This window comes from Prionailurus bengalensis, chromosome B4, assembly GCF_016509475.1.
Source record: "Prionailurus bengalensis isolate Pbe53 chromosome B4, Fcat_Pben_1.1_paternal_pri, whole genome shotgun sequence".
Taxonomy (NCBI): domain Eukaryota; kingdom Metazoa; phylum Chordata; class Mammalia; order Carnivora; family Felidae; genus Prionailurus; species Prionailurus bengalensis.
Window position 1 is genome coordinate 46745864 of NC_057358.1, and position 11116 is coordinate 46756979.

Consider the following 11116-nt stretch of genomic DNA (forward strand, 5'->3'; position numbering starts at 1 on the left):
GCTGCTTCAAGAGCATTGTATGGATGCATCATTTTAAAGTACAGATTATTAGGAGTTTTCCTTTCTCTGAAGACTTTGATATGTTGTGAGATACTTCCCTTTGTAATTTATTAGCTATTAAAATTGAATAATGTTGACTGTGTGTGTACTATAGACAAAAGATACCGTATGGATTGTTTAGGTAGTGGGGTTTTAAGGATGCAATGTTATGATGAAGCAGAATTTGGTAGGAGAGGGATAATAATAACACTCCTTAAGGGCTGTATATGAACCAGTTAGCATCAGAAGTGCTCTATTTGGTTTATCTCCTTTAACCTTGACAGTGACCCTGGGAGGAAGGTACTAGGACTTCCCCAGTGTTGTAGATTAGGAAATTGGGGCATAGAAAGGCTAGGTAATCTACCTAAGAGCAGGCAGCTAGTAACGGTGAAGGTAGGGTTCAAAGGCAGGTACTGTAGGGCCAGAGTCATGCTGCTCTGAATGCTTCTGTAAATATCTAGGGCATTAGAGCAGGAAGTGTGACCCACCCAATTTCCAAATCACCAAGTGCTGAAGAGGTTGGGGAAGAGGGCAGTCGGAGACTTCACAATGAATCACAGCAATGGCTACAGCTGCTTTTGTTTCCTTGGAAATGATACCCAGGAAGAGAGACAAGTTCATGAGATCGGGGGTGGATGAGGGGGTTGATATCTACAGCAGAAGAACCCACTCAGAATTTGGAGCTTGATGGGAGGCACACTCAGAAGCAGGGTTTACCTAGGCCGAGAGGGAAATCATGCAGGTAGTAATATTTATGTGTAAGGCAAAACAAAGCAGAACTCTAGGAACCAAAGTTGTATGCATGTTGAATTGCCTACTAACCATTTACAGGGAAGAGAGAGCGAGACCAGGAGCTGTGGGAAGGGAGTCTGGTGAAGTGAGCATGGTAAGAAGGGAGAATTCAGCTACTGAGGAGAGAGGACGATTTTGAGGAAAGACACTTTAAATGGAAGTGGCTTTTTTTTTTTTTACCCTGAAGCATACGATAATTGCCTCTTCCTTCTTTGCAGGAAACGTTCATTAAGCCAACATACTTTCCCAAGTCAGGGGGTAGCATGGGAAGTCAGAGTTGAGCCTGGCCTTAGTTAAAAGGAGACAAAGTTCTGGGGCGCCTGGGTGGCGCAGTCGGTTAAGCGTCCGACTTCAGCCAGGTCACGATCTCGCGGTCTGTGAGTTCGAGCCCCGCATCAGGCTCTGGGCTGATGGCTCGGAGCCTGGAGCCTGTTTCCGATTCTGTGTCTCCCTCTCTCTCTGCCCCTCCTCCGTTCATGCTCTGTCTCTCTCTGTCCCAAAAATAAATAAACGTTGAAAAAAGGAGACAAGGTTCAGTTACTTTGGATAACATTTGATTGGCCTTGATTTTTAGTTTTATTCTTCCTGTGAATTGAAGTCCAGAAACACACTCTACACCGAGGTTGTACAGTATGACATCTTTCCCTTCAAATAGGACAGAATAATGGAGACGTGTTCCCTTGTTTGTAGGTTCTTGCAGTCAAGCATGACGAGCCATTTTGTTTTTGGTCCCTCTGCCCCTTTCAGAATGGTCTTGATTTATTGTTTAAAAATCACTTGCACGCTAAAAATATTTGTGATGAATATGCTAACGATACCACTGATAATATCAGTGCAATGACAATAGCTCCTAACATTTTTGGCATCTTTACTATGTGACGATTATAACTTAATTTCCTCTGAGAAAAAGCCACTTTAAAAAGCAGGTAGACCAAGTTTCTGAGCCTTAAAAAAGCTGAGGCTGACAATTAGGGCAGAACTGTGTTGTCTCAGGGAGGAGAGGTAGGTTGGAGAAACAGATATGAAAAGTCATTAGCGTCTTCAAGTACTCATGGGCACCTTGGAAGTGATGAAATTCCCCAAGTAGAGAAGGTAGAGTAAGAAAGGAGAGCCTAGACACGACACTGAGGAATGCCAGCATTCAAGGGGGCAGAAGTGGGGGACAGTTGTACTAAGGAGAATGAGAAAAAGTTGTGACATAAGGAGCCACTAAGCCAAGAAGCCAGAGGAGAGTATGTGTGTCCCCAGAAGGACTGATGGACAGTGTCGAATGCTGCTAAGAAGCCAAGTAGGAAAGAGACTGGGAAGCATTGGCTGGATGTAGCAACAAGAAAGCCTCTGTTCTTGGCAAGAACAGTTACACCGCAGGCTGAGAGGTGCAGAAATCAGACTGAGTGATCCAAGGAGGTTGTGGATGGTACAGAAGAGGATGGCACAGTCTAGTTGTTACAAGGAGGGTAACACACAGCAGCTGAATGAGGAGAGGTCAAGATACATTTTTTTTTTTTTTTAAACCATGGAGAGACTGAAGCAAGTTACTTTAATTTTGAAAAAAAGGAGCTAGGAAGGAGGAAGATGTCAAGATTCAGGAGTGAGGTGGTTGGCTGAGTGATATTTCTGAGAAGTTAAGAAAGACGTACATCAGGACGTATCTTCCATTATGCAGAGAGAAAAGGAGGAGATGAGTATAGGTGTCTATGCTTTTGGAGGTTGTAGGTGGGATGGTATAGGAGCCCATGTCAGAAAGATTTTCTTTTCTCTGTGAGTAGATTATGAGAATAATAGAACAAGTACAGGACAGAATAGGCACCATTTTTTCCCCTAGAGGCAAAGCATCGGCAAACCAAATCGTAATTGGTGATAAGGCATGAGAACACGGTTGTATGCAATACTAGGAAGCCTAGAGTGTATGGTCCAGGTAGTGGGGATCTATCCCACTAAGATTTTTACATAGGGGGGCTAAATAATTGGTGTTCCTGACTCACGTTAGCAGAGAGGGTCATCTGGTGTAACCAAGAGGCTTCTGAGTGCGGGTCCAAGAGACTGAGGTTCAGAGAAGAAGGCGTTCCCCCCTCTGATGAGTTCCCCTGTTTGTACAAAGATTGCCTCCCCGGTCAGCCTTTCTCATCAACGATATCTTACCCTGTCCTTTTTGACTGTGCACATGTTCTAACCTCAGGGAAGACCCACTCTCTGCCCATGGTAGTGATGCCTTTTCCTCTGCCTCCTCTTAGAACATAGCAAAAAATCAGTACCACAGATATTGATACACCAGGGAATTAATTGCTTCCTTGCAATTTTGCTTCCGGATTACAAAAACAAAAGGTCATTTCCTTTAATTTTCAACGCTTCTTCAGGTCCGGTTTGTTTCCTTTAATTTTCAGCACTTCTTCATGTTTAGGTAGGCTGTGTACTGCAGCAGTGAGCAGAACAGACAAAAGCCCTTGCTTTTTTGGAGTTAACATTTTTAATGTGGGAGACAGGTAGTAAATAAATGCACCAATAAATATATGATAGGGCAGGTGGTGTGTGTTGAGCCAGAGGTGTGTCAGTGTGTGCCGCTTTATTTATTTATTTATTTAAAATTTGTTTAATTTTATTATTTTTGAGAGAGACAGAGAGAGAGAGAGAGAGAGAGAAAGAGAGAGAGACAGAGTGCGAGTGAGGGAGGGGCAGAGAGAGAGAGGGAGACACAGAATCCAAAGCAGGCTCCAGGCTCCGAGCTATTGGCACAAAGCCTGACGCGGGGCTTGAAACCACGAACTGCAAGATCATGACCGGAGCCGAAGTTGGATGGTCAGCGGACTGAGCCATCCAGGCGCCCCATTGTGTATGCCACTTTAGACAGGGCGGTGACATAGCAACCAAATGCATTGTATGGTCCTTCTTTGGACCCTGACTGAGATAAACTAAAGGTTAATTTTTTTTTTTCTAACTACTCCATAAAATCGAACCCAGGAGTGACAGTCAATTTTTTGTTGGATATAAATTAATGTGTATCTCCCCACCAAGTAACAGCGCAGCAGAGAACCTGGATGATCCCTTCCACAAACGATCAACATTAACGTCACCAACGAGGCACGACGTGCCTCTGGACTAATGCTCTGAGGATGGAAAATTGCCCATGTGACATATGTGGCATACCTGAATCGAATGGTAAAGATATCAGAAAAACCAAATAAGAGAAAATTCTCTAAATTACTGGCCTGGGGGGCATGTGAGTGGCTCAGTCTGTCGAGGGACTGACTCGTGATCTTGGCTCAGGTCACGATCTCACAGTTCGTGAGGTCGAGCCTCACGTCAGGCTCTACCCTGACAGCGCAGAGCCTGATTGAGATTCTCTTGTCTCCCTCTCTCTGACCCTTCCCTACTCGCATGTGCTCGTACTCTCTCTCTCTCTCTGAAAACAAACAAAAAACAACTTAATAAGGAAAAATTACTGGCCAGTATGTTAAAAGACAAGAAAAGGCTGAGCAGTTGATCCAGTTTAAAGGAAACGAGGAGACATGACAGGTAAATGCTGTCTGTGACTGTGGACCAGAGTCACTCTGTACTAAGGAATGTTATAAAGAACATTAGTGGAACATTAATTGTAAAGAACATTAATTGTTTAAATTGGAATAAGACTGTAGATTAGATAAACGTACCAATGTTAAAGTTTCTGCAACTAATAACTGTATTGTGATTGTGCAGGAGAATATCCTTGTTCTTAGGAAACATACACTGAAGTATTAAGGTGACAAATGGCATGATATACGCAGCCTACTGTCAAAAGATGTGGAGATAAATTGTAGTAGGTATGCACAAGCATCCACATAGCCTTCTTCTTTCGCCTAATACGTTTGTGCCCTCGTCCTAGTTTACTCTGCCCCAGCCAGACTGGTCTTCTTTGTATTCCTCAAGAGTCAGGGCCTTTGCACTGACTATTCCTTTGCTTGGAATGTTCTTGCTCCAGAAATTCACTTGCCTGGCTCCTTCTCGTCATTCAGGCCTCAGATAACCTCTTCAGAGAAACTTCCCTTGACTACCCAACCTAAAGCGTTCCCTCTCCCCCAGAACACTTACCATTATCTGAAAATATTTAATTAATTAATTTCTATACTTTTCGTTCTTTTTTCTAGCTCTTTCCACTGGTATGTACATATCATGAGACAAGGAACCTTGATTAGGACTCTGTCTCCAGTACCCAGTTGTCAGAAACATAAGTTCTCAATATATATTTGTTGAATGAATGAAGATGGGAGGGGGTGTGAGAGGGTGGGAGGGGGAGAGTGGGAGGGGCAGGACTCTAGGAGGAAAGTGGGCAACATGAGCACAGTTATTGGAGAGACTGTGTGTGTGTGTGTGTGTGTGTGTGTGTGTGTGTGTGTGTCTTAGTGTCTCATATTCTATCCTATACCAACCAAGTACACTGTTTTAGGAGGGAGAAGGAAAAAGTTGTAAAAATGTGCTTGTTTGAAACAGAGTTGATCATAGTCAGCAGTTTTGGGGAAAAAGAGGAATCAAAAGAGAGGAACTTTTTTGACATACCCATAACTCCATTGTCATGTCAGCGATTTCTTTTTGATGACAGAATCTCTATGAAAATTGCAGCTAGTATGGTAGAAAGGATCTAGTTCCCAATTACATCTAAGTGGACTGGCTTGTCCTTTATTTTGGGGAATTCCCCTTCCATCTTATCCTGTTCAGAACAGTGTTCTAATTTCCCCATTTATGGTACCAACACCTGGACGTCATCTTTGTCTCACTTCACTGTCCCTTCTTGGTGATACCTCACATAGAATACTTTGATATGTGGACCTGTGATGTCAGTCTGAGTTTCTCACAGTGTGCTCTTTGCATCTCCTGTATCTTCTGTATCAATGCAGATTCCTTGGCCCAAAATCAGAATCTCTGGGAGAGGACAACAGGAAAACAGTTAACTTTTAAAAAATTTCATGCCATTTTTTTTTTTGAGTCACGTGTACATTTCAAAAACCCAAAAGGTACCGAAGGATACGTAGTAAAGAGTTTCCTTCTAGCCCCTGTTTCTCAGCTACCTACTTCCCTTTCTCGGAAGCATATATTGTTACATTGCTTTCAGATATATTTTTCCCAGATTTCTTTTTCTACATAGACAAATACGTGCATCTATTGGTCTCCCCACTCCTGCTGCACAAATGGTAGCTTGCTATACTCATGGTTTCTATAAACTGTTTTATGTGCCGATACAGAATGAATTCGTCCCGTGTTGGTATATCAGGAACATCCTCATATTCCCCACAGCTATGGAGATTCCCGTGCGTGGAGGTGCCACACTTAAAAAGTAGCCAATCAATAGCCGTTTACAATTTTGATAATGAGAACAATGCTGGAATGAGTAACTCCCTACACATATCCTTTCCCACATGTGCAAGGACATCTAAAAAATTCCTGCTGATACCTGTCGGCCAGGTATTTGCATTCGCTGCACGTTTCCAAGAGGGAAACAACACGTTTCCAGAGGAGGTGTTACCCATTGGGGCGGAGCTGTGACTTTTCCCTAGTCATTGGTTGGGAGGAAGTTAGAAAAGGTGGAGGCAGGTCTTGAGAAGGACAGGCACCATGTTGTGAAGTGCCTGCCTCAGCTGAGGCCTTTTGGAGCCTCCAATGGAATGGAGGCTATTCTCCTTTAGCCACGGGGAGGGGGCTGCTTTTGCGGACTGGGAGGGTTAAGAGGTATCAGGGTTCAAGGTTGTTAGGCTCATGCACCCAGATATCCCCATCTTAGGTCTCTGATTCTCACTATCATCATACAAGGTCCTTGACCTTGACAGGAGACCTGTTTAGGCTGCTGTTCAGTATTCTTTGAGCCCTGCTAGCCTAGTAATGAAATTCTGGACTTGATTTTCAGCATGGTCTGCCCCCTGGGCTACAAAGGATAAGCACTTCTTTAAACACTGCCATGGAGGTTTTCTCACTTTCCCAGGGTGTCTTGAGTTGTCTGGTTAACCTGAGCCCATCTTTTTTTTTAATTTAAATTTAAATTTAATTTTTTTTCTTCAAGGCTTCTAAGGCTATGAACAAAAGCCAGCCAACTCCACAGTCTTTATAATTATTTCCTTCTTACTTATCACCACTAATGGAATCCCTACCCATGGCTGACCTATAGGTGACCCAGTTCCAGAATCTCATTCTGAGGGTCTGCTTTCCAGACCTATTCTACTACCAGTTGTTTTAGCCGATGTTCTTCAAGAAATGCAGGGCCTGAGACAAGGACTTGCTTGATGGTCATTATTTTGGGAAATGATCCTTCCAGGAGCAGAAGAAGGAAGAATGAAGCAGGAAAGGAAGAACAGATAACCTGAGAGCACCTCACTGAGTTGATCCACTGTGAGGAATTCGAGGTGAACCCTGCTAGGGAAGAATGTGTGTAAGAACTGTCTGCTTGAAAGGGAAGGGAAGGGAATATTTATCATTGCCTCCTGTTCTTGTATGAGGGTTGTCCCATGGGGCACTAAGTCTCTTGCATTTCCAGTTTTTAGAAAAATTATTTCATCCTTTTGTATCCTCCAAAAGTGACCAGTAAGGGTTTTTTTTTTTTAATGTGTCATTACAAACTTACGGATTTTAACATATTTTGTATGTTTCGCTCTCTTGCAATCATGATTCTTAATGATAACCTTCAAATTGTTGCAGTGAAAAAAAATGTTTTAATATTTATTTATTCTTAGAGAGAGACCGTGTGAGTGGTTGGGGGGTGGGGGGCAGAGAGAGAGGAAGACACAGAATCTGAAGCAGGCTCTAGGCTCCAAGCTGTCAGCACAGAGCCTGACGTGGAGCTCATGACTTGAGCCAAAGTTGGACGTTCAACCAACTGAGCCACCCAGGTGCCCCCAAATTGTTGCAGTTTTGACCATTGGGAGCTCCTTCAGATTGGTTCTTGTGACCTTTCAACATGACCCCAGTGGACTTTAATAGCTTCCTTGTTTCTAGCATGACTAGATATTACAGGCTCATTCCTGCTCCCGATTGAAACGCCTCTATTGTTCCAAGGAGTACTGGTTGCTTTTTCATGAGAAGTAGTATTTAGAGATTCAATCTGGGCACTAGGGGTCCTCATTGCGTTGGCCATCGCGTTTTCCTTGGACAGAACTAGAAGTATGCATTCTTGTATGAAAAAGAAAAATACCTCATGAGAGTTAATTCACATACTTCCAACTCAAAACATTACATTTTTTCTTTACCTAATTCATTGATTTTATATCTGTATCTCTTTACTCTTACTCATTAACATAACTCATTACTTAACTTGCTTTAGCTTACTCTGTGTGTATATATAATAGTTTCAAACATCATTTGCAAATTACATATTGGCTTTATCCTGTTATATACATGTGTATAATAGTTTCATACTATTGTTATTAGCAATATGAGCCCTGAATACAACTTAAGATTTCTTTGAAATTTTATTTTCCCTTTAGAATACATCCCACTGGGAAAATACAGTCAAATTGCTATATTTAGAAGTTACTAAATTAAATCTTCTCTATATAGTTATGACATAAACTTGATATATTTGATATCTTGTTTTCAATTGCTGGGACTGATATTTTCCCAACTTGATTTAATTTTGTTTTATAATTATGTAAACCATTGACATGGTTTCTAAGTTAAAAGCTATACCCAAAGTAAGTTCAGAGAAATTTGGCTTCTAGCCCTGTTCCCTTTAATCTGCTTCCTCTTTCCTCCTAAAAGTAACCATTTTCCATTACATTTTAATTTGTTCTTCCATCTTTGAAAATATATGCATTTTTCATATTTCCTCAATTCTTAAAAAAGTTTATTGATTTTGAGAGATATAGAGAGAATGCGAACAGAGGAGGTTCAGAGAGAGAGAGAGAGAGAGAGAGAGAGAGAGAGAGAGAATTCCAAGAAGGTTCTGCACTGTTAGCGCAGAGCCTGACTTGACTTGGGGCTTGAACTCACAACTGATGAGATCATGACCTGAGCTGAAATCAAGAGTTGGACGCTTAGCCAACTGAACCACCCAGAAGCTCCAATATATTTCCTCACTTTTAATGTAAAATTTAGAATAGTAGAATTTTATGTTTCACCTTGCTTTTCTCACGGAACTAAAATAAACATATGCAATTCACTCCATAGTGGTACATAGAAATCTTATTCCTTTCTACAGCTGCATAGTTCTCCACAGTGTGAATTTATCCAGATAAAGCAGATTTGGAATAAGTAACTTGAAGGGTAGAGTTATCACTTGCTGCAATGGGGAAGACTGCAAAAAGAACAGGTTTTAAGGGGACTATCAGGCGTGCGATTGAAGACACGTTTTGTTGGAGATGCCTATTCATATCCAGGGAGAGTTAGAGTAGACACTTGTCTATCTGAGCCTGGAGTTCAGGGGCAAGGTCCAGCCTGGACATGTAACTTGTAAGTGAATAGCCAGAGGGGATGGTGAAGGATTGGAGGAGTAAATGCTTCAGGCTGGTCAGTCCTCCCCTGTCTTCATTAACTCGTAACTCCTGCTGAGATTGTAGTTGCCTGATTTTATCCGCTGGGTCCCTATTTCGCTGATTTCCCTGGCAAATGGGAAGACAGTCATGGCCTCAAAGCAGAATAAGGAAGAGGCAAGAGGAAATGTAAACTTGTTTCCACTAACCTGTTTCTCGCTGCCAGTCATCTGCCCCAGGCTGTGGCCAACACGTGCCCCAACCCGCTTCAGGTGCACAACTCCTACCTCCCCAGAACTTCTGACTATCCATGTCATTAGTTCCTGGAATTCACATCCCCTTCAACTGTTTCCTCATTGAATCACCTGGGGAAGGGAGCCAGCAATCTGTGCCAGGTTTCCATCTTTGCAGGAAGTAAACATTCTATTTGAGTTCTAAAATTAAACAAGGGAAAGGGACATTTATTTTTTTTTAAGAGAGAAAACATGGGGAAACGCTGGTTTATCATCTCTTCCAAATTTTCTATGGCAACACCCCAGAGAAATTGAACCTGATTAGAGTCAAGTTGAGGAAAACAGGCATTCAGTAAAGCTGGGAACTGCATGCTGGGTGAGAAAATAAAATATTGACTACCGCTAGGAAAAAGAAAGCATTTTTTGTGAAGAATTCTTATGATATAAAAACTCTGAAATTCCATGGTGGGAAAACATGTATAATGCTTCCTTAAGAGATATAGCCCTAGTCTTCAATATGCAAGAGGAGAGATACCAAAGTTCATCACAGACTATTTCACAGGAAAACTGGAATCAGTGTTAAATACAATCACCATTAGACTATAAAATTAAACTCCGTGACATAATTGAGGTTAATAAAATTTAAATATTAGATATCTAATATTAGGTATTAGAAAAGCATTTTGATAGAAATTTATATCTACATTAACTTCTCTTGACTGACTCTATGTTTTTAGTATATTTAATTTTTCTTTTCTATTTCTCTTCTGGTGGCAACTTTAAAATATTTTATAGGGAATATGTGTTTATTACCCACGAACACAACTGAATACAGAGTCAAAAGTGAAAGTTCTGTAACAGTACTCTCCCTTCGTGATGTAACGCAACATTCCTCCCAGAGATAACCACTTTTGACAGTTTTAGATTTATCTTTCCTATCTTAGTCCATTTGGACTGCTATAATCAAAATACCACAGATTGGGTGGCTTCTAAAGAGCAAAAATTTATTTCCCACAGTTCTGGAGGCTGAGAAGTCTACGGTCAAGGTGCCATCATATTTGGTGTCTGGAGAACCTGCTTCCTGGCTCATGATGGCTGTCTGCTTGCTGTGTCTTAAGATGGCAAAGGGGTGAAGGAGCTTCATGGGGTCTCTTTTAGCACGAATTCCATTCATAGGGTTCTGCCCTCTTTATATAATCACCTCCCAAAGGTCTCATTTCCAAATACCATCACATTGGGGATTAGGTTTCAATACATGAATTGTAGGAGGATACGAACATTCAGTCCATTGCATCTTTTTATGTACATTAACTCACACATGCACACGCAGGATCATTGTCTATATGTTTCTGAAACTTATGATGGATATGTTCCCATCTTACTACATTTAGATCTACGTCATTATTTTTTCCATTCTGCACACATATTAACAAATTATGTTTTTTAGAAATCTATTTTTTACTTCAAACAACTCAGTAGAATAATGGGCAAAAGATAGAACTAACAATTCTCAGAAAAAGAAGCACATAAGAGAAGCACATAGGACAATATTCTCAACCTCAGTAGTAATCAGGGAATTACATGCTGCATATACCCTTTAGATTAGCAGAAACTTTAAGAAGTTTT